General features: G+C 44.5%; 1 non-coding gene across 1 annotated transcript; it reads right to left on the bottom strand.

Annotated features, from left to right (window-relative positions):
* Window positions 1–15,355: 15,355 nt before the first annotated feature.
* trnal-cag (transfer RNA leucine (anticodon CAG)) lies at window positions 15,356–15,438 on the bottom strand. Its single transcript has one exon. It is a non-coding gene; the product is annotated as a tRNA-Leu (tRNA).
* Window positions 15,439–24,894: the final 9,456 nt, after the last annotated feature.

Here is a 24,894-nt window from a genome sequence, read left to right as displayed (position 1 = left end):
CCACCTTATCTACCTGTTCCGCCGCCTTCAGGGATCTGTGAACTTGCACACCAAGATCCCTCTGACCCTCTGTCTTGCCTAGGGTCCTCCCATTCATTGTGTATTCCCTTGCCTTGTTTGTCCCTCCAAAGTGCATCACCTCGCACTTTTCCAGGTTAAATTCCATTTGCCACTGTTCCGCCCATCTGACCAACCCATCTATATCGTCCTGCAGACTGAGGCTATCCTCCTCGCTATTTACCACCCTACCAATCTTTGTATCATCAGCGAACTTACTGATCATACCTTTTACATTCATATCCAAGTCGTTAATGTAGACCACAAACATGCAAGGGACCCAGCACCGATCCCTGTGGTACCCCACTGGCCACATGCTTCCAGTCACAAAAACAACCTTCGACGATCACCCTCTGCCTTCTGCCACTAAGCCAGTTTTGTATCCAAATTGCCAAGGCACCCTGGATTACATGGGCTCGTACCTTCTTGACCAGTCTCCTGTGGGGGACTTTATCGAAGGCCTTACTGAAATCCATGTACACCACATCCACTGCGTTACCCTCATCCACACTCCTAGTCACCCCCTCAAAAAATTCAATCAAATTAGTCAGACATGATCTTCCCTTGACAAAGCCATGTTGACTATCCCTGATTAATTCTTGCTTCTCCAAGTGGAGACTAATTTTGTCCTTCAGAATTTTTTCCAATAATTTTCCTACCACTGATGTTAGGCTCACTGGCCTGTAGTTCCCCGGTTTTTCCCTACTCCCCTTCTTGAATAATGGTATTACATTAGCGGTTCTCCAGTCCTCTGGCACATCCCCTGTGGCCAGAGAGGTTCTGAATATATGTGCCAGAGCCCCCGCAATCTCCTCCTTTGCCTCACACAGTAGCCTGGGATACATTTCGTCCGGGCATGGGGATTTATCCATTTTTAGGCCTGCTAAAACCGCCAATACCTCCTCCCGCTCGATGTTAATATGTTCGAGAATATCACAGTCCCCCTGCCGTATTTCTATGTCCACATCGTCCTTCTCCATAGTGAAAACAGATGCAAAAAATTCATTTAGAACCCCTCCTACATCTGCCGGCTCCACACACAGATTGCCATTTTTGTCCCTAATGGGCCCTATTTTTTCCCGAGTCATCCTCTTACCCTTAATATACTTATAAAACATCTTAGGATTTTCCTTTATTTTGCTCGCCAGTTTATCGCCAGCTCGCCAGCTTCCTTTCAGTATCGGTAATTTGTTGGATTGTACTGTATATATTAACACAGTCTATTGGTCTCCCTGCAAATATTCCTATCGACTACGATAACGGCTCTGGATAATTCTAAAATTATTGGGCCATCTCAAGATTTCCCAGTATTATTGAAACATCTCTGGATAAACCACATAAATATTGGCACTATCTCTGCATCCCTCTCTAAATCCTAACAAACTGTCTGCATCCCATGTAATTATTAGTCCAGTCTCTCCATGCACAATGAATTTCAGTGCAGTCTATGAATCTATTGTAAATATTGTTTTTTTTCTGGATCGCTTTGCAATCGTTGTAGAGTGTGTGGTTCCCCTGAGATAAGAATTACAGCCTTAACCTCTCATTATTTAATGGCAAGAACTCTGTAGCCTTTGCAAATATTGGTAGAGTCTCTTAGTTTTCTCCTTATAGATTTGAAGACGAGCTACATCCATTCTAAATATTGGTGCAATCCATAGACCATAGGGACTGAGTGAAAGTCTACACTCCACGGTGCACCGATACAGAAGAACATAAGATATCGGAGCATCATTAGGCGATACGACCCCTCGAGCCTGCTCCGCCATTCAATCAGATCATGGCTGATCTTCGACCACAATTCCGCTTTCCCGCCCGATCCCCAAATACTTTGATTCCCTTAGTTTCGACTGTACTCAGCGACTGAGCTTCCACAGCCCGCTGGGTAGAGAAATCCAAAAAATCACAATCCTGTGAGGAAAGATTTTTTTCTCATCTCAATCCTAAATGGCGGACCAAACTCCAGAGAGAAAATGCCCAATCAACACAATTTCTCCTCAAAGGACAACCCTCTCATCCCTGGAATCAATCTAGTGAACCTTCGTTGCACTGTATCTAAGGCAAGTACATCCTTCCTTCGGTCAGGAGGCCCAAACGTACACAGTAAATCAGGCGTGCACTAAACACCTCTTTAATTGCAGCAAGATGTCCTTCCTCTTATACTCCAACCACATGCCATCAAGCCTAACATATCATTTCCTTTCCTTATTGCTTGCTGTCCCTGCATTTTAGCTTTTTGTGATTCGTGTATAACGACACCGATATCCCTCTGAATATCAATATTTACCAGTCTCTCACATTTTAAATAATATTCTGCTTTTCTATTCTTCCTACAAAGTGGATGATTTCACATTTCCCCACATTATACTTCATCTGCTGCCGATTTGCCAAATAACTTAAACTGCCTTTAACCCTTTGCATCCTCTATGTGTCAATCTCATAGCTTACTTTCCCACCTCGCTTTGTACCGTCAGCAAACTTGGCTACATTACACGAGGTCGCCTCACCTAATTCATTAATATAGATTGTAAATAGATGAGGGCCATGGACTGATCCTCGCGGCACCCCACTAGTTAAAACCGGCCAACCCGAAAATGAACTGTTTATTCTTACTCTGTTTTTTATGTCTGTCAGCCGATCCTCAAACCATGCTAATATATTACCCCCCGACTCCACGAGTCTTCATTTTGTATGGAAACCTCTTTTGATGCACCTTATCAAAAGCATTTATAAAATGCAAACATGCCACATCCACTGGTTCCCCCATATCTGCCCTGCTGGTTAGACCATCAAAACACTTTGATAGATTTGTCAAATACGATTTCCCTTTTATAAAACCGTGTTGACTCTGGCTCATCACATTATGATTTTCAATGTGTCCTTTCTTCACAGCCCAATCAAATCGTCTATCATTTTCCCTACCACTGATGTCAGGTTAACTGGCCTGTAGTTTCCTGTTTTCTCTCGCCTTCCTTTCTTGAATAGCGGGGTTACATTTGCTGCCCCAGAATCGAGGGAATTCTGGATGATGAAAACAAATGCACCCACTATCTCTGTAGCCATCTCTTTTAAAACCCGAGGATGAAAGCCATCAGGTCAAGCCGATTTGTCGGCTTTTAGTCCCATTAATTTATCCAATACCTTGTCTTTACTAATCTTAATTACTTTAAGTTCCTCACTCTCAATGGACCCCTGGTTCACCATTACTTCCGGTACCTTTTGTGCCTTCTACTGTGAAGACAGATACAACATATTTGTTCAGCGTCTCTGCCATTTCCTTATACCCCATTATAATTTCTCCTGTCTCTGCCTCCCCTAAAACCCATCTTTTCTAAGCAGTATTGTGTGCAGCATTGCAATGTTGGGGCAAGACTACCGGAACTGATGTGTGGTGCAGTGATCGTACAGTGGTTAGACACGTGTTAATAAAGGGTATAAGGATAAACTCAACAAACACTCAGTTTAAACTCGGGAGTGGGGAACCTTTTAGAAACAATAAACCGGGACAAAATTAATAGTCATTTGGACAAGTGTGGATTAATTAAGGAAAGCCAGCACGAATTTTTTGAAGGCCAATCATGTTTGACGAACTTGATTGAGTTTTTTGAAGGGGTAGCAGAGAGGGTCGATGAGGGCAATGCGGTTGATGAGGTGTAAATTTACATCAAAAGGCGTGTGAAAATTGCCGCATAATAGGCTCGTCATCAAAGTTCAAGCCCATGGAATAAAGGGGACAATGGCAGCATGGATACGAAATTTGCTCAGTAACAGGAAACAGGGAGCAGTGGTGAACGGTTGTTTTTCCGATTGTCGGGCGGTGTACGGTGATGCTACCCGGGGGTGGGTACCAGGACCACTACTGATTTTGATATTTATTAATGAATTGGATTTGGGTGTAAAGGCCACGATTTCAAAATTTGAAGATGACACAAAACTTGGAAGGGTAGTGAACAGTGTGGAGGATAGTGATAGAGTTCAAGAGGACAGAGACAGGCTGGCGGCATGAGCAGACACGTGGCACATGAATTTCAACGCAGAAAAGTGTGGAATGATATATTTAGAATCATAGAATCATAGATGTTTACAACATGGAAACAGGCCCTTCGGCCCAACATGTCCGTGTCGCCCAGTTTATACCACTAAGCATGTCCCAATTGCCTGCACTTGGCCCATACCCCTCGATACCCATCTTACCCATGTAACTGTCCAAATGCTTTTTAAAAGACAAAATTGTACACGCCAAACGACTGCCTCTGGCAGCTCGTTCCAGACACTCACCACCCTTTGAGTGAAAAAAATGCCCCACTGGACCCTTTTCCCTCTCCCCTCTCACCTTAAATCTATGTCCCCTCGTTATAGACTCCCCTACATTTGGGAAAAGATTTTGACTATCGACCTTATTTATGCCCCTCATTATTTAATAGACTTCTATAAGATCATCCCTTAACCTCCTACTCTCCAGGGAAAAAAGTCCCAGTCGATCTAACCTCTCCCTATAAGTCAAACCATCAAGTCCCGGTAGCATCCTAGTCAATCTTTTCTGCACTCTTTCTAGTTTAATAATATCCTTTCTATAGTAGGGTGACCAGAACTGTACACAGTATTCCAAGTGTGGCCTTTCTAATGTCGTGTACAACTTCAACAAGACATCCCAACTCCTGTATTCAATGTTCTGACCAATGAAACCAAGCATGCCGAATGCCTTCTTCACCACCCTAGCCACCTGTGACTCCACTTTCAAGGAGCTATGAACCTGTACTCCCAGATCTCTTTGTTCTATAACTCTCCCCAACGCCCTACCATTAACGGAGTAGGTCCTGGCCCGATTCGATCTACCAAAATGCATCACCTCACATTTATCTAAATTAAAATCCATCTGCCATTCATCGGCCCACTGGCGCAATTTATCAAGGTCCTGTTGCAATCCTAGATAACCTTCTTCAGTGTCCACAATGCCACCAATCTTGGTGTCATCTGCAAACTTACTAACCATTCCTCCTAAATTCTCATCCAAATCATTAATATAAATAACAAATAACAGCGGACCCAGCACCGATCCCTGAGGCACACCGCTGGTCACAGGCCTCCAGTCTGAAAAACAACCCTCTCCAACCACCCTCTGTCTTCTGCCGTCAATCCAATTTTGTATTCAATTGGCTACCTCACCTTGGATCCCGTGAGATCTCACCTTATGTAACAACCTACCATGTGGTACCTTGTCAAAGGCTTTCCTGAAGCCCATGTTGACCACGTCTACTGCACAGCCCTCATCTATCTTCTTGGTTACCTCTTCAAAAAACTCAATCAAATTTGTGAGACATGATTTTCCTCTCACAAAACCAAGCTGACTGTTCCTAATCAGTCCCTGCCTCTCCAAATGCCCGTAAATCCTGTCTCTCAGAATACCCTCTAACAACTGACCCACTACAGATGTCAGGCTCACCGGTCTGCAGTTCCCAGGCTTTTCCCTGCCGCCCTTCTTAAACAAAGGCACAACATTTGCTACCCTCCAATCTTCAGGCACCTCACCTGCAGCTGTCGATGATTCAAATATCTCTGCTGGGAGACCCGCAATTTCCGCCCTAACCTCCCATAACGTCCTGGGATACATTTCATCATGTCCCGGAGATTTATCTACCTTGATGCGCGTTAAGACTTTCAGCACCTCCCTCTCTGTAATATGTACACTCCTCAAGACATCACTATTTATTTCCCCAAGTTCCCTAAGATCCATGCCTTTCTCAACCGTAAATACCGATGTGAAATAGTCATTCAGGATCTCACCAATCTCTAGTGGTTCCGCACATTGATGACCTTGTTGATCCTTAATTGGCCCGACTCTCTCCCTAGTTACTCTTTTGCCCTTTATGTACTTGTAGAAGATCTTTGGATTCTCCTTTGCCTTATCTGCCAAAGCAATCTCATGTCCCCTTTTTGCCCTCCTGATTTCTCCCTTAACTCTACTCCCCCAATCTCGATGCTCTTCAAGGGATCAAGTTGATCCCAGCTGCCTATGCATGTCATATGCCTCCTTCTTCTTTTTGACTAGGGCCTCAATCTCCCGAGTCATCCAAGGTTCCCTACTTCTACCAGCCTTGCCTTTCAGTTTATAAGGAATGTGCTTACCCTGAACCCTGGTTAACACACTTTTGTTACATCGCTGTTTTTGGGACCTTGCTGTGCGCGAATTGGCTGCCTCGTTTCCGACATGTCAGCAGTGACTACAATTCAAAAAGTACTTCATTTTCTGTAAAGCGCTTTTCGACGTCTGAGTGGTGAAGGGCGCTATCTGAATGCAATCTTTCTTCCTGTGGCCCATGTGCCAGTTACCATAATGGAATCGTGTCGACATGCGCACGCAGCAAACGTTGGGTGAAAATTTAAAAAGGGCCATTTTTAGGCATTGGTAGCGTGATGCGCTGTTTCCCATGTCCAATGACCCTTGTGCAGGCAGGACGCAAGATTCGGCCGGCCCGATGACTCACCTGCAATCAGCGTTCCATTACGGACCTTGCAAGTTGAATGGATGCAATTCACACTTCCCACCGCTAGGGGGGCTCAATCTCAGAAATCTTTTGAAGGTCGCTGGTACCTGTTATTTGCTGTCTGCACGGAGTCTGAACGGAGATCAAACAACGCACACGTAAAACACAGACGCGGGGTCCATCTCTATGTTTGCACATTGATGAGTTATTTTCATTGTAAACAATTTTTCAACACCAAGTTATAGTCCAACAAATTTATTTTAAATTCCACAAGCTTTCTGAGGCTTCCTCCTTCCTCAGGTGAACGGTGTGGAAATGAAATTTTCGAATCCTTCGCATTTGAAAATCACAGAACAATGCCTGGTGATCACTGCCCATTGCCAAGGCAACCACAGTGAGCAGACAGAGAGGTGCCACCGAAAAGGTCACCGAATATACACCCCCCCCCAAAAAAAAAAGAGAGAGAGAGAGAGAAGGAAGACAGTCAATGACCCGTTATATTAAAAACAGATAACATTTGTTCACTGGTGGGGTTAAGTGTAGTGTGACATGAACCCAATATCCCGGTTGAGGCCGTCCTCTTGGGTGCGGAACTTGGCTATCAATTTCTGCTCGACGATTTTGCGTTGTCGTGTGTCTCGAAGGCCGCCTTGGAGTATGCTTACCCGAAGGTCGGTGGCTGAATGTCCATGACTGCTGAAGTGTTTCCCGACTGGGAGGGAACCCTCCTGTTTGTCGATTGTTGCGCGGTGTCCGTCCATCCGTTGTCGCAGCGTCTGCATGGTCTCGCCAATGTACCATGCTCTGGGGCATCCTTTCCTGCAACGTATGAGGTAGACAACATTGGCCGAGTCACAGGAGTATGAACCGTGTACCTGGTGGGTGGTGTCCTCTCGTGTGATGGTGGTATCTGTGTCGATGATCTGACATGTCTTGCAGAGGTTACCGTGACAGGGTTGTGTGGTGTCGTGGACGCTGTTCTCCAGAAAGCTGGGTAATTTGCTGCGAACGATGGTCTGTTTGAGGTTGGGTGGCTGTTTGAAGGCGAGTAGTGGAGGTGTGGGAATGGCCTTAGCGAGGTGTTCGTCGTCATCGATGACATGATGAAGGCTGCGGAGAACATGGCGTAGTTTCTCCGCTCCGGGGAAGTACTGGACGACGAAGGGTACTCTGTCGGTTGCGTCCCGTGTTAGTCTTCTGAGGAGGTCTACGCGATTTTTCGCTGTGGCCCGTCGGAACTGTCGATCGATGAGTCGAGCATCATATCCCGTTCTTACTAGGGCGTCTTTCAGCGTCTGTAGGTGTCCATCGCGTTCCTCCTCGTCTGAGCAGACCCTGTGTGTTCGCAGGGCCTGTCCATAGGGGATGGCCTCTTTGACGTGGTTAGGGTGGAAGCTGGAAAAGTGGAGCATCGTGAGGTTGTCCGTGGGCTTGCGGTAGAGTGAGGTGCAGAGGCGCCCGTCTTTGATGGAGATTCGAGTGTCCACGAAAGAAACTGATTCTGAGGAGTAGTCCATGGTGAGTTTGATGGTGGGATGGAACTTGTTGATGTTATCGTGTAGTCTCTTTAGTGATTCCTCACCTGGGTCCATAGAAAGAAAATGTCGTCGATGTATCTGGTGTATAGCGTTGGTTGGAGGTCCTGTGCAGTGAAGAAGTCCTGCTCGAACTTGTGCATGAAAATGTTGGCTTATTGGGGTGCGAATTTGGTCCCCATGGCTGTTCCGTGTCTTTGGGTAAAGAACTGGTTATTGAAGGTGAAGGCATTGTAATCCAGGATGAACCAGATGAGTTGTGGGATGGCGTCTGGAGATTGGCTGTTGTTGGTGTTGAGTATTGATGCTGTCGCAGCGATGCCGTCATCGTGGGGGATACTGGTGTCGAGAGTCGAGACGAGATGTTATTTTAAAACATTGAATAAAGGTTGTACGCAACTGAATCCCTCATCCTCCAATCTGCACGCCAAAACTCACCAATCTGCCGATCTCAGTTGGTACCAGGCCTGGAGAGTGCATCCACCAAGGTTGTCTGCTGATGCTGAGAGATCTTACTGCAAGAGATGGACAGAAGGAGGGACATCCTATATCCGCAGAGTTTGGGTGGAGGGAGGGTGTTGCGGGGCGCAAGAGGCGGCATCAATCCAAAAGGCAGCGGGAGGCAGCCGGGGACGAAGTTAATCCCAGGGGAACAGCAACATGGACTTGGATGCAGTGCAGGAAGAAGTTCAATGCTTCGAGAATGAGTCGTCAAGGTGAGTTATGTCAACTCTCAAGTGACGTCTCCTACCACCTGCAACACGCACGATACCCTCCAATCCGCCACATACGAACAAACTCTTCCCATCAGTGCTCAACTCTTTTAACCAGAGACTTCCTCTCACCCTTACACATTCCCACTGTTGCAAGCCGTACACCCATAACTCGCAGGTCACACACACTGGCAGCTATTCAACCGTGAGAGGCACATCAAACAGGCACACAATCCGAAGATGGCGCATAACAGGAGGCTGCAAGTGGAAGTGAAATTTCGCCCGTCAAGTCTGTTCCACCTTTCAGAGAGATCATGGTTGACCTGTGACCTCACTCCATATACCCGTCTTTGCCACATATCCACAAATAACCTGAGTTCACTGAAATCTATCAATCTCAGATTTAACATTCACAAGTGAGCTAGCATTAACTGCCGACTGCAGAAGAGCGTTCCAAACGTCCCCCAAACTTTCCGTGCAGAAGCCGACGTTTTGTGGATACAACACACCTGGAGAAAAGAAAATGTCTCAAGATGTTGTGCAGATTGAGGCTGAATATGAATTTAACCCAATTCACGCGATGTCATGAATGCAGAATGAAAATGCTCCTGCATTGGGCTGTAATCGAAACCCAACTTCTTGTGTGGCAGGTAAGAACTCGACCAATTTTACACCAAAGTCCAAGCAGCAGTTGGCTTCATGTGTTCACATGGAAATCTGACTGAGAGAACATACAATCTTACAGGTCAAAAATGAGGCTATTTGATGACAACATTAATACCCGGTGGCACTACTGGCGTAATTGGTTAGCCCGCGGTCCTTATATAACACCATCAGACTCAAGCAATGCCGAGGTTAGTCGTTCGAGCATCGCATCGAGCAGTTCAACCTTTTGCATCTGAATATTTCCACCCGGAGATCAAGGTCCAGCTGGTCTGTTCCATGAACCATTTCCTTCTTAGTGTTCTTCTGTGGGCACTTCAGGTGCTCTGGCCGGACGTATTGCAACGGCAGCTGTGAGTTTAGTTGTTAATCGGCGGGAGAGTGGGCGATTGGCGACAGCATGAAATGGGCAAGGAGGCGGCACGAGATCTTTAAGTCTAAACAACCGAACACACAATTCTTCTTTTCGTGAAACAGGCATTCTTCTGTTTGAAGTGCCGTGTCGGAATATGGGGATCTGGCGGGAAATAGATTCGAGGTCCAAAATCAGACAGATTTCCATGTGAACACATGAAGCCAACTGCTGCTTGTACTTCGGTGTAAAATTGTTCGAATTCTGACCTGCCACACAAGAAGTTGGGTTTCGATAACAGCCCAATGCAGGAGCATTTTCATTCTGCATTCATGACATCGCGTGAATTGGGATAAATTCATATTCAGCCTCAATCTGCACAACATCTTGAGACATTTTTTTTTCTCCAGGTGTGTTGTATCCACAAAACCTCGGCTTCTGAATGGCGGAGTAGGCTCGAGGGGCCGTAAGGCCAACTCCTGCTTCTATTTCTTATCTAATGATGGAACAGCTGACCCGCTCCTCGTTGCTTGGCTGTTTGTTTTGCAATATCCCGACCCGCCTATCCGCTTGATCCAGTTTGTTGCTCCAACTTTCACATTCAACTTGTTTCACTTCCTGGTCATGTGATAAAAATAGCTGAGCGCAGAAGGTTCATAGCCCGCTGGAAGATCAACGGTGGAAGGAATGAAAGCAGCGATTTTGCGTCGCCACCGATGAAGAAACGCTCACTTTTCCTTTATTGTTCGTTATTCTCTCTTAGAGTGAACTTTGGGGAAAGTGCAGCGAACTTCGGTGACTGTAAAATTAACAGGGGTTCTGGCTGCACAAGATGAAATTGGCGACTTCGGCATCTGAGAGGCTGAAATTGTTAACATTGTTCCCGAGATTCGGTAAGAGGCAGCACGGATTGATGTGTAGCGCTGAATCTCTCTGCATTCTACCGCACACGGAGATGATGCTGGAAGTGTCTGCAAGGAGTGGGTGAAGGCTAAAAAGTATCTAATTTATTCGAACAAAGAAATTAGATCAGACCAACTAAACTCAGTGTTAACCATCCAATTGACAAGCTGCAGATAACTGCACTAATCCAAACATTTCCAGGTAAATATGGAAATGACTCAGTTTGAAGCAGTTTAGACACTAAGCAATATCCGTACAAACAATGGACGGGTGGTGTGAACGGGCAGTCAGTGGTCTGTCCAACTGATTATCTACTATCCGAATGTTTCTGGTAAAAATGGTGATCAGAGAAGATCAACACGCTTTTCTGAGAATGCTCACCAAAGGTCAACATATTGACAACACATCGCAGGCATCGTCTCTCCAGCAGTTGACGAAAGGAAGGGGAGGCTAGTGATGAAATTGGCGAAGAAGTAGTTATTGAGTTGATTTTGAAGGTAGGAGGGTCAGTTCGCACGATCACTTTGTCCAGTTCTGCCACTTCCTTTGCTATTTACAAACCGTTTGTTTATTTAATGTTTCAATCAGCAGAGCCGAAATTACACTTGTCTCTTCTCTCCGCTTATATTGAATGGCACGCCATGAGTTTTTTGTAATTTATGTTGTTTTTTTAAAGCTCGGTTTTACGATGAACCGATGGACGTCAAAACCTGCCGTGGATGGAGGACGGGTTGATTTTCTGGAAGGGGCAATTCCCACTGGGCAGGAAAGGGGACCTCCAGCCGAATGCACAGAAATAACTCCGTAAGTGAATAAAAGGGACGAGTGTGATTCGAACCCTCGTCGACCGAAGCGATCAGTAAATTCTAAACATTTCATCAGCCTGGTCACAAGAGCCAACTCTGGAGCCTACCTTCCGAACTGAAATCTGTGTCTGGGAGTTAGGCCTGAATCGGTCCCCTTCAGTGTAAAGCAGCCCGGCAGGCGGCTGGCAGACACAGCTCGGAATGGGACTCGATTCTCTCCTGCATCAGTGGCTGGTTCAGAAATCGCTCTGGCTGCTGCTGCTCCCACACTCTGGGTGCTCCGCGGAGGTCGGTTCTGATTTCTCTCTTCTGGATCTGGCTCCAACTCTTCACTGTTAACTGGAGCGCGTCAGAACCGTGTGCAAATCCGGACCCGAGTACATCGACTCGGGGACTGGCGATTGGTTTTATATTGTTTGAGGTATGAGCTGTATAAAGTTTGTGTAATAGTAATTATCATAATTATTTCCAGCTCCCCCTGCTCACTGGTGCTCGGTGCTTCACCCTGTGAGATACCCTCAGTCTCACGATATACATCCTCTCGAGAGGGTGCACCTGGGCTGGTGATGGAAACGGTGAACCAGGTACAGCAATAGACGCTTCGGAGTTACCAAGCTTACTGTCATATCCTGACTTCTTTAAATGGTGGGAGACCTTACAATTAACAACAGCTTACATTTATATACCGCATTTAACATAACAAAATGACCCGAGACGCTTCACGGGAGCGTAATTAGATAAAATTTCACACTGATCCGCAAAAGGAGATATTCCGACAGGTGAACTAAATCTTAGTGAAAAAAGGGCGCTTGCAATGAGCGTCAGAAAGGAGGAGAGAGAGGCGGAGGGGTTCAAGTCGGGTATTCCAGAGATTTGGGCCCAGGTAGCTGAAGCCAAGACCGCCAATGGTGGAGCGGTTAAAATCAGGAGTGCACAAGAGGCCATAATTTGAGGAACGCAGTGATCTCGGAGGGTTGTAGGGCTGGGGGAGGTTACAGCGATAGGGAGAGGCGAGGCAAATGAGGGATCTGAACACAAGGATGAGATTTTTAAAATCGAGACATTGGCGGAACGGGAGCCAAAGTAGGTGAGCGAGCACAGGGGTGATGGACAGTTTCAAAGCTGAGCACCGTGTGCAGGATCGGAGAGACAGTGTGACTCGGGATAATTGGCATCTGCAAAATCCATCATCTCTCAGTGACCAACATCTTTCTTTCCCTCTCCCTGCTTTCCTGGTAAAGGTTTTTTTTTCAGTCGCTTTCTTTGCTTCGAACATCTAATTCCCCCGGCATAGGGAGCAGCAGAGGAAGCTGGTGGAAAATAACATACAGAAGCAGAAGGAGATGGCAGGTGAAACTGGCAGAAAACGTGAGTGTCACTTGCTTCAAATGAGACCTGAGAGGCCGGCGTTGCCTTGCACCTTTCCAAGGAGATGCGTTGATCAGGTAGGTGTGTTTTGGAAATGGGAACAGTTACATCAGCGGCTTGTGATAGTATTTCCCCTCACTGTCCATTCCATGTTCATGCCTACCGGCACTTGGTGATTTCATTCTCTGAACAAGTCTTTCGTGTTCTTATAGTAAATGCCATTTTGTACGAGCAGCTTATCAGGGGCGAAAGTGACCTGAGTTTGAAAGGGATAATTCGGAGAAGCAGCGTTGGTCGTCTTGCTGGCAGGAAAATTGCAGCAGTTTCCCTGGTGGTCTGGTGGTTAGGATTCGGATGCAGGTCGGGTTGGTTTTCTGGATGGACCAAATCAAATAGGCCGAAAAACCACCTCGAGCCGAATGCACCTAAAATTGTTGCGTTTTTGTGAAGGACTGAACATCTAGACTGGGATCCGAACCCACGCCTCCAGATTAGCTGAACGCAGCGCCTTCGACTCCCGATTCCTGGGTGCAGTGGTTACGTTTTCTCATTTCCAGATTAAAAGCCAAAGGAATTTTCACTCATTCCGGACTTCGTTCAATGCTTCTGGAGGCGTGAGTGACTGGGATATAAATTCCCCAGTAATTTCTGTCCATGTGCTCGGTGTATGGGGAGGTTTGACGAGGCCGTGTTATTTTGTTTCCCAGGGAGGGGCAGTAATGCGATATCTGAGGCTGCATTCGCTGCTTTCCGCCGGCAGCGGGTGATTGGAGAGATCGGGACCGGAAAGACGGCCTCAATGTTGCTGCTTGTCGCGGCCTCACTCACTCCGGGAGCTGGGGAACAGCGAAAAACTGATGACTTTGTTGCCGCGGCTGAAATGCGTTTACGACCTATTGTTATTAACAGAGGCAGCGCTGCAGGATCCTTTAATGATCTCTCACAAATCAACTGAAAACATTCGGAATGTGTAGCTTGGAGAGGGGCTTTCTGCATCGTCAGAGCAGGAAATGGGAGTGATTTAGAAGCACTGCCGGTATCTGTGCAGTGTTTGACTGTCTGTTGAACTGTACAGAGAAAGAAAGAACACACCGGGGCTGTGAGATATTGTATTATTTTCATTTTACCCTCAAAATGAACTTTTGTGTTGTTTGTAATTATTCATTTTTAATGAAGAATGTCTTCAAAATGATTCCACCCGACATTGAACCGGGAACTTTCTTTACATGAGGCGAAATGTGATCACTGCAACGGAAACTCGGCGCTATGAACTGTTATAGGAACAACTCAAAGAAGAGAATTTCGGTCTACAAATGCTTGTAATGCGGGAAATACATTCGATTCCGGTTGAGGGAATTAAACTTCACAAAACATTTTACCATGTTAATCACGCAAAACTCATTAAATTGTCAAAAAGATGAATAATTGTTCTCGTCGCCATTAATCAATCGATTACTTTTTGTTTCAGACAGAAGGAAATCCTAACATGGTAACCGAGACAGTCAAAAGTTTAATAAATTGTTGTGTTTTGCATGTGTTGAATTGTCTTCCGTTCTCATTGTACAGACGGTATTTCAGGACTTGGTTAAAAATATTCCGTGCTTATGACACCAGGAATCTGGTGCAGCCTTTGTTAAATTCACCATCTCATTAAAACACAACGGTAACTCCTGCTCCACTCTATCATACAACCCCAACTAGTGCCCCTCATTTAAAGAACCTGAACTAGTGCCCCCCACTATTGTACAACCTCAAGTGTGGATGTGTTTATTTGGCTATGATATTTATGTAATAGCAGCCTCCAATCCCTCCATGTCTTTGGAAAGTTTGTGAGTGGCGAAAGTCGAATCGCGCCCTGACAATACTGGAGCATCAATGTCCGGGTTCAGGACACTCGACCACGCTCTATCCCAATGTTGCCTCATATAAATTGCTGACTTATCGCAGGTGTGACTATGGCGACACCGTTTTATCCACATGAACGGATTTTAGTGGAAAATATCTCGCGCACACAATACAGGGAAATGGACTTCACATGTGTGTATTTCATAACATCTTTCACCATTCAGCAACCAAAGAAGTAAAACACTCACAACGACGAAACAACACTCGCACACTCTGCTTTTCATCTTATCATTTCACAAACAACATAAAAAGGTTAAAGTTTACATGCAAACTGCATGCGAAAATGAGCATTGTGATCACAGGCCAAAAGACTGTGTTCATCACTCATTTTATTCAATGCCCAAGGTATTGGACAACACTGGTCTGTGTCACAATGGATTGATTGGACGGACCCTGTTTTGCTGAACCCCAGGACGAAACATTCTTACAACAAATAAAAATAAACCTGCCGTGGAAGGATGTCGGGTCGGTTTTCTGATTGGTTTTCTGGAAGGAACAAATCAATTGGGCAGAAAAATCCACTCCAGCCGAAAGAACAAAAAATAGCTCGGTGCGTTTAATGACTAAATGTCAGAAGTGGGATTTGTACCCACGCCTCCACAAGAGACTGCAATCTGAATGCAGCGCCTTAGACCGCTCGGCCATCCTGACTATATAGGTTCGTATTTTACTGACCCTGATTTTCCCAAAAAGGCCAATGGATGTTTCACTCTCTGGTTCTCGGTTCATCCTGCTGGAAGGCCGAGTGACCAAGTTCCCACCTCCCCGGATTTTCCTGTGCCTGTGCTCGGTGTTTTGGGACGTTTGGTCGGGCCGTGGAATATTGTCTGTGACTGGTTTCGGTGCTTTCCATATCAAAGATTTGGATGAGGGAACCAATTATAACATTCCCAAGTTTGCTGACGACACAAAACTAGGTGGGATCGTGAGTTGTGAGGAGGCTGCAAAGAGGCTTCAAGGCGATTTCGACAAGTTGAGTGAGTGGACAAATACATGGCAGGTGTAGCATAATGTGGATAAATGTGAAGTTATCAACTTCAGAAGGAAAAAGAGAGGCAAAGTATTATTTTAATGGTGATAGATTGATGTAAAACGGGATCTCTGTGTCCTTGTCCACCAGTTACTGAAAGCAAACATGCAGATGCAGTAAGCAGTTAGGAAGACAAATGGTATGTTGGCCTTCATTACAAGACGATTTGAGTACAGGAGCAAGGATGTCTTACTGCAGTTCTCCAAGTCCTTTGTGAGACCACACCTGGAATATTACGTGCAGTTTTGGTCTCCTTACCTAGCGTACACCAACCGTATCCCTAACCTACCTTATCAACTCATCTCCTTGGAAAGGTGCAAGACAACGCCGGCCTATCATGCCTCATTTGAAGCAAGTGAAACTCACATTTGCTGCCAGTTTCACCTGCCACCTCCTTCTGCTTCTCTCTGTTATTGTCCTCCAGCTTCCTCTGTTCCTCCAGATACCGAGGGAATTGGATGTTCGAAGCAAATACAACAACTGAAAAAAAATCGCTCCCAGGAAAGCAAGGGGAGGGGAAGAACGATGTAGGTCATCGAGAGACGATGGATTTTGCAGATGCCAGGATAAATAAACACAAAGATCTCATCTCCCTGCCTCTTTTAGCTACTGAACATCTTAATGCTCAAGAGATGTTCTCACTGCTCCAGGACAACTATCTCGAGTCGCACTGTTCCTCCAATCCTGCACACGTTGCTTAGCTTCGAAACTGTCCATCACCTCTGTACTCGCTCACCAACATTGGCTCCCGGTCCGCCAATGACTCGATTTTACATTTCTCATCCTTGTGTTCAGATACCTCCATAGCATCCCCACTCCGTATCGCTGTAACCTTCGACAGCACGACAACCCTATGAGATCACTGCATACCTCAAATTATGACCTCTTGTGCACCCCTGATTTTAATCGCTCCACCATTGACGGTCTTGCCTTCAGCTGCCTGGGCCCCAATCTCTGGAATACCCGACTTAAACCCCTCCGCCTCTCTCTCCTCATTCATGACGCTCCTTATAATCGACCTTTTCTGACTAAGTTTTAGTTCACCTGTCCGAATATCTCCTTTTTTGCACCTGTACTAAATTTTATCTGATTAAAAATGTGGTCTGTCTCACGCTGACCTTCAGCCCAACCGAGCCCATTCCCAGCACTCGTGACCTGCAAAGAGTGGTTGCAGATTTCACTGTTTCTGATGACGCGGATAATGAGTTTGTGTCATTTCAGTGTGTGGTTTCGGACTGAACCCAGTCGGCATTACATGTACAAGCGGGATGAGAACAGAAACATGTCCTGCAAGAACATCAAGGTCCCATCAGTCCAAGTCCTATTGCTGCTGCTGTGTTGGATTTGACACAGAATGGCTCAAGGGAAGATAGTGTGCGCTACATTGATAACAGGGATAAAAGTAAAACGTTATATTTCTTATACCCAAGTTGACCGAGGCGCCCAGACATAAACAGTGTATTGGTACAGGTACAAAGTGTTTGACTATTCGAGATGTGGAAAGTGACTTGACACTTTGGGCTGCTTGACAGATCATCAGTGAGTTCAATCTGGATTGAACCTGCTGAGTGAGCAGGATCAGGTCGGAGGCTGGTGACTACACCCTGTGGATTATCAGGGATGAAATGGAACTTCGGCGGGGCGGAATTACAGGCGGCGGCACATCGGCCGTCCGTTTTGCACCCCTTGACTTCAATGGAAAGGAGAATTGAGTGGGATGTATAATAGGTGGCCGATCCCCTACCGCCTGTGTTGTGTCCTGGTCGAAGTTGAATTTTACCCCCATTGTTTCTGAGTTGCTTTCACCAGGGGTTTCACTCTTTACACCTTTAGAATCTGCTCCTTTAGTAACTGTAGGGCTGAGACAACTGGTTGAGTAGCGGGGTGCGGAAATCTCGGGCCCACAGGCGGGTTTGTTCTGTCTCCAGTCGAATTTAATTATTGAGTCGAAAATCAAGCACTGCCACCTTGTGGTTCAGAGATCTGCTCTCCCTGAGAGTGGCGCTCATCGCTGGGAGCGCCCATTCGTGGATTCAGCCCTGACATCAACAGCACTTGCAGAATGAAATTGTTCTATCACAAGTTGTTCTCAGACAGACTGTCCACACAATCGCAGGGTCTCCCATCGCACACTATTTCCCCCGATAATTACAGAATTCAATGCTCCCTGAAAAAAAAACTGGGGGTGAAATTGCTCTTCGGCAGTCGTGGAAAAAGAGCGATAGTGGAAAATTAGCGATGGTGGAAAATGAGTTGTAACCACGTGTTGCATTGAATAGAGCATAATAAGGAAAATAGGTTAAGAATACAAAGGTCAGTATTAATGTATTATGATAATGCATTCTGTGTGATAGAGGTTACATATGGTTTAGATTAGGTCGTTAGAAATCCACAGGGGAAGGTGTCAGGTTAATGCAATTTCATGAAGCATCAAAGGCTTTGTCCAAATATTATAGCTAGTTTGGAGACAACGTGTCTTACTTTCAACTGTTATTGTTCTATTAAAGTGTGATATTTTTAACCATACACAATTGTCTCATCTTCTCCATCAACTAAACAAACATTCCAGTCAGAGCTTGTTATGGTGAGAGACACGGAAAGGGTTCATTTATGGATCCTTGTAAATCACTGTTGCACTATATTTAAAGATACAAACTGAGTGGGAATGGCACTAATTGGTGTTAAACACAAAGACAGCCGTGCATTGAAGGAATTAACACCAAAATGCGAATTTCTGCAAAAAAATGTATTAACATTTGATTATTTCGCCGTAACGCTGACGGAGAAGGAGAGAGCAGACATTCGGAGGAAAATGCAAAGTCGTCATTTTTTTGTAAAGAATATAATTCTAGATTCTATTAAATATATCAGAGTGAAATTGGACTCAATCTGAATGTAGTTCTGATCTTGGATTTGGTTTATTTCTCCATTACTCATATTTTACTTTAATATGAAATAATACCGCTATTTGTAACAATAATAGAGCAAGACAGTGCTGCGGGACCCTATCCAGTTGGTAACACAGCGGAATGGGTCAGAGTACATTGTGCTTTATTACAGGATCCAGCAGGTCACTGGGAAGGATAGACGTGATAAAGATATAGGAGCAGAAAGGTGCAAAATGATTTTACACTTTAATTTGGTTCAATGCATTTTTATCTGTAAAAGGTTTAATCGTATACTTAATTGAATGGGTTCTTTTTCCAAATGAAACTTCAGGTCCAAACCATTGCATTATAAAGAAAATAATCATTTATTTGTATTAATTCACTAGAAGAATTGACATTACAATTTAAAGAACATCTTAGGTTTGTGTTCGATTTAAAATTGCTTCACTAACAATAAAACAACACATTCTGTATTCCCAAAATGCATAACCGTTTGGAAATTAAAAGTTATATAGTGATATTGGCTCAAGCTTGCCGGGAAGTTTCCAGGTATTTTGATGGATACCGTTGTAATGTAACCAGGTCATCTGCTTCACAGGCAATCTGTAAACCTGCATCGAGGCATCAAGCTGGGAGGTAGTGAACAGTCATGATGATTCCAGGCAAGGAAGCAAAAGACGAGGTTGGAGCAGTCGTAGCGGATCCGTGTCTCTCCCCAAGCAACTTCTGCCCAGCTTTTAAAGTCCTTTTTAACACAGAACCACACATTTTGGACGGTGACTTGTCAACAATAGGTTCCTACAAGTACAACCCACGATTGATTGGCACTTCACTTGTTTACTCTCAGTGTCCACAATGCAACCAAGTTAAGTCGGCAGGTGTTCAAACGACCTCTAGCCCTCCTGGAATCGTTCTTTTTGCTATGGTGATTTATCCTCTGCTGTGTTATCTTTTACAATATGTCGTCAACAGTCTTTTTAAAAGTCCTTCCACCTTTTAAGATTCCAGTTCCTTCAGATATGCTGAAGCCGATTTAATAACAGGCTTTGATTTATCAGGTGAACTTTTACGACACAGAACAGCTGTGAAACTCCTGTAGTAATTAATGGTCAGGGTCAGGTACGTAAGACTGAGTGACTTTATTGTTCAGCTTCCAGGCGTCACCTTTAGAACTGTCAAAATTAAATCCACAGGAGTGTTACCCCAGAATAAACATGAACTGTCTGGCCTGCTTCACCTGCTGCTTTTCTGCGAGTCAGCACTCTCTCACACTCCGGGCTGATCATACACTTTATATCGTTATTTAATGCTTTCTGTGTTCTAATTTCACTCCTGCCTCCACACTCATGTCACTTTATATGATTGTTAGTCTTTCATTGTGTCTGTTCTCTGTGTATATCGTTTATCTCACATATTCTATGTGTTTCTCTATCTTGGTATTACCACTTCTACTTTAATTTCTGCCTCTCTGTCGCTGTTTTCGTCTCTACCTTTTTCTATCTGTTAGTCTTGGGTTTTTCTTGATGCCCCTCACCCCCTGTTTGTAAGTCGCTGCCTGTCTTCTCTCTCTGGCTTATCTGTCTTTTTTCATATCTGCCTCCTGTCACTTTCGCTTGTTTTCTCTCTCACCCTCTGACTTCATCCGTCATTTTGTCTTTCCACGTCGGTCTCCATAGCCTTCACTCTCTTTCTGTTCTCCTGTCTTTGTTTCTCTCTGTGTATCTACTTCCCCCTTTCTTTCTCTCTATCCAGTTCTTCCTCTTTCCCTTCTCATCTGCCTTTGATTCGTTCTGTTTATTTCCCAATCTCTCCAGCTCAGTTTCTGTCTTCTTCTTTCTTTCTGCTGCTATTCGACTTTTCGATCTCTTCTTTGCATCTGTTTCTGTATTTCATTCCATTCCTTTCTATCTTGGTTTTAATCTTAGTATTTCTCCCCTTCTCTCCCGCTTTCTATTTTTCCCATGATTTCTGTTCCTCTTACTACCTTTCTCTTATTGTCTTTTTATGTCTGACACTCCCCCGTTCCGCCCTTCTGTCGCTCGTTATTTTTTATTGATTTCTTCTGTTTATTTACCTCCCCGCTTTTATCAATTTTTAATTCTTTATGAGTGTCTTTCTCTCGTTCCATCCATGACTGTATTCTCTCTTTGTCTCTCGCTCTGTCTCCCTATTTATATATACCTATGCATCTTATTTTTTCTGTCTTTATTTTTCTATCCTGTCTTAATAACTCCCTTCATTTTTTTCCGTCACTGAGTAACTCTGTCTCTGCCCCTCTTTGTTTCTATCTCTCTATCACAAACAAACTTCGTCCCTTTTATGTGAATCTGTATTGATTTTCGGTGTTTTTAATCGTTACATTTATTTCCTCCTTTTGTTCTCTCTCCGTGTCTTTCTTTCTATTTTAATTTTTGCCTCTCTCCACTTCACTTCTTTTATCAGGCCCACCTTCTGCCTTCTCTCTGATTCTTCATTTCTTTCTTTTCCTTTCTGTCTTTTTCTGTCTATCTGTGTTTGTGTCTCCGGCTATTTCTCCATTTCTCTTTATGTCTTTCCAGTGGACTCTCATTTTTTTTCTCTATCTTTACCTTTATCCTCCTCAGTCACTCTCTATTATTTTGTATGTTCCTACGGATTCATTTTTATCTCTCTCTTCCCTGTTCTCTCCCTCTCTATCTCTAGATCTCTTTCTGACTTTCACTCCGACATTCTCTCACTCTCTCTTTCTCTCTTCCTGTATTATTATGTCGCCTTGTGTAACTGTGTCTCCTCCTTTCCATGCCTTTCTCCCTACCTTTGTTTCTCCTTCGCTCTCTCTGACACACACACACAAGCACAGACACACTCTCTCACTCTCCAGAAACAGCAGTGAATATACGACAGGGGTAGTTCCACACAAGGTAGTTCCGGGATTCAAGTAACATACTTTAGGAGGATATAGATACACCGGTGAAATTGGCAGACACGTTGCTGATGAAATTTAATGAAGAGAAGTGCGAAGTGACGCATTTTGGTAGGAAGAATGAGGAGATGCAATATAAACCAAATGGTACAATTTTAAAGGGGGAGCCGGAATAGAGAGACCTGGGGGTGTATGTACAGAAATCTTTGAAGGGGGCAGGACAGGTAAATAATACTTATGAAAAAGCAAGCCGGATCCTTGGCTTCATAAATAGAGACATAGAGTATAAAAGCAATGATTTAAACTAAACTTTCATTATCACCGGTTAGGCCTCAACTGGAGTATTGTGTTCAGTTCTGAGCACCACACTTGATGAAGGACGTCAATGTCTTCGAGAGGGTGTGAATGAGAATGGTACCAGGGGTGAGGGACTTCCTTTATGTGGAGAGACTGGAGAAGCTCGGATTGTTCTCCATAGAGCAGGGATGGTTAAGGGGAGTTTTAATACGGATAATCAAAATTATGAGGGGTTCCGATATGGTAAATAGGGAGAAGCTGTTTCCACTGTCAGGGGAGTCGGTAACCAGTAGACACAGATATCAGATAATTAGCAAAAGACTGAGAGGAGAGATAAGGAGACATTGTTCACAAAGCGAGTTGTTATGATCTCGAATAAACTCCCTGAAAATGTGGTTTAAGCAAGTTCAATAGTAACGATGAAAAGAGACTTGGATAAATACTTGAAGGGGAGAAAATTGCACGGCTACAGAGAAGGAGCAGGGCTGTGGGATTAATTAGATAGCTTTTTCAAAGAGCCGGCACAGGCACGATGGGCCAAATGGCCTCCTCCTGCACTGCATGATAGTATGACACTATAATTCTATAATTCTAATTGGGTCATCACTACGGGAAGAATGTTGGAGGGAGGGAGATCAAGAACATTCATGTCCATAAGACAAGTGAGAGGTATTGGTCGGGGGAAATTTAGAACGAGAGTTATAGAAGGGGAATTCTTTATAGGGCGAATATAAAATTGATTCTGCTTCAGAGAATTATGCGCTACCTGCAACTCTCCATTTCTCTGTTGGTCTCCGTCTCCGCCCCTCTGATTATCTCTCTCTCTCTTTCTCATACTCTGTTTTTCTCTCTCGGTTTACCTCTTTCTTTCTCTCTCACCTCCCTCGCTATTCCTATTTATCTTGCTTGCTCGCTCTCACGATCTCGCTCTCTGTTCCTCTGTTTTTCGCTTTTTCTGCTGTCTTTCTCTGTCTCACCCTCTCTCTCACCCTCTCTCTCTGTCTTCGCACCCCCGCCCAGTTTTTGTGTCGAGTAATCCCTGTCTGTCTCTCGCACCATCTGTCTGCCTGTCTCCAGCTGTCTCAATCTCTGTCTCTCCCTCTTTCTTTCTCTCCCTCTCCCTCTTTGTTTTTTTCTTTCTCTTTAACTTTCCCTGCCTCTCTATCTCTCCATCCGTCTGTCAATCTCTCTCTCTCTCTCTCTCCCTGTCTCTCTCTCCCCCTCTGTCTCACTCTATCTCCATCTGACTGTATGCCTGTCTCTCGTTCTCGCTCTCTCCCACGTTCACTCTGTTGCCCTTTCTCCCGCTATGTCTCTCTCTCTCTCTCTCAACGTCACCTCTCTCTCCCTTTATTTACGTGGCAACATGGTTTAATGAAAGGGAAATCGTGTTTGACAAATTTATTAGAGTTTTTTGAGGATGTAACTAGCAGGGTAGATAAATGAGAAACCAGTGGATGTAGTATATTTGGATTTTCAATGGCATTCGATAAGGTGCCACATAAATAGTTGTTTCAAAAGGTAAGGGCTCAAGGTTTGGGCGTTATATATTAGCATGGATAAAGGATTGGTGAAAGAACAAAAAAAAGAGAAAGTAGGGATAAATGGGTTATTCTCAGGGTGGCATGCTGTAACTAGTGGAATGATGCAAGGATCAGTGCTTGGGCCTCAGCTACTTAGAATCTATATTAATGACTTAGATGAAGGGATCGAGTGTAATGTATACAAGTTTGCTGACGATACGTGGCTAGGTGGGAAAATAAGCTGTGATTATGACGCAAACAGTCTGCAAAGGGATATAGACAGATTAAGTGAGTGGGCAAGAAGGTGGCAGATGGTGAATAATGTGGCGAAATGTGAGGTTATTCACTTCAGTAGGAAGAATAGAAAAACATAATATTTTTAAAATGTGAAACTATTAAATGTTGGTGCTCGGAGAAACATGGGTGTCGTGGCACAAGAAACACAAAAAGTCAGTGTGCAGGTACAGCAAATAATTCTGGAAGCAAATGGCATGTTGCCTTTTATTGCAAGGGGGTTGGAGGACAAGAGTAAGGAAATCTTACTAGAGTTGTACCCGGCTTTCGTGAGACCTCATCTGCATTATTGCGTACAGTTTTGGTCTCCTTATCTAAGGAAGGATATGCTTGCCTTGGAGGTGGAGCAACGAAAGTTCACTGGATTCATTCCTGTGATGAGAGGGTTGTCCTATCAGGAGAGGCTGAGTAAAATGGGCCTATTCTCTCTGGAGTTCAGAAGAATGAGAGGTGATCTCATTGAAACATACAAGATTATGAGGGGGCTTGACAGGGCAGATGCTGAGAGATTATTTCTCCTGGATACAGTGTCCAGAACTAGGGGGCATACTACCTGGATAAGGGGTCTGTTATTCAAGACTGAGATGAGGAGGAATTTCTTCACGCAGATTGTTGTGATTATTTGGAGTTCCCTACCCCAGACGGCTGTGGATGCTGAGTTTTGAATATATTCAAGGCTGGGATTGATAGATTTTTGAACTCCAGTAGAATCAAGGGATATGGTGATTGAGCGGGAAAGTGGAGTTGATTTCAAAGATCAGCCATGATCGGATTGAATGGGGGAGCAGGCTCGAGGGGCCGTATGACCTACTCCTGCTCCTATTTCTTATGTTTTCATGTTCTTATGTTCTTACATGGAGTGACCCCATTCTGACCAGGCCCACAGCAGGTACTTTGATTGCTGGGTTTGCTTAATTTGCAGGGCAGCCATTTATCTGAAGTCCAGCTGAGCTCTTTACTGCAAATATTTTGAACAACTGGACATGTGTCGTCTGCAGAACAAATCCCTCCTCAATAGGTCAGATTATCAATAAAATATATCAGAATCAGATTTAAGATCATTCCATGGCCCCGTGCTGCTCATTTAAAATGTTCTTTCTGTCCCCTGGAAAGTGTAGAGGATGGAGTATGAAATTGGATTTCGTTCTAGTGCTTTAAACCCTTCAGCTCTTC

This window comes from Heptranchias perlo, unplaced genomic scaffold (assembly GCF_035084215.1).
Source record: "Heptranchias perlo isolate sHepPer1 unplaced genomic scaffold, sHepPer1.hap1 HAP1_SCAFFOLD_54, whole genome shotgun sequence".
NCBI classification, from domain to species: domain Eukaryota; kingdom Metazoa; phylum Chordata; class Chondrichthyes; order Hexanchiformes; family Hexanchidae; genus Heptranchias; species Heptranchias perlo.
The sequence above is the reverse complement of the archived record's forward strand: the minus strand, read 5'-3'. Positions and strand labels throughout refer to the sequence as shown.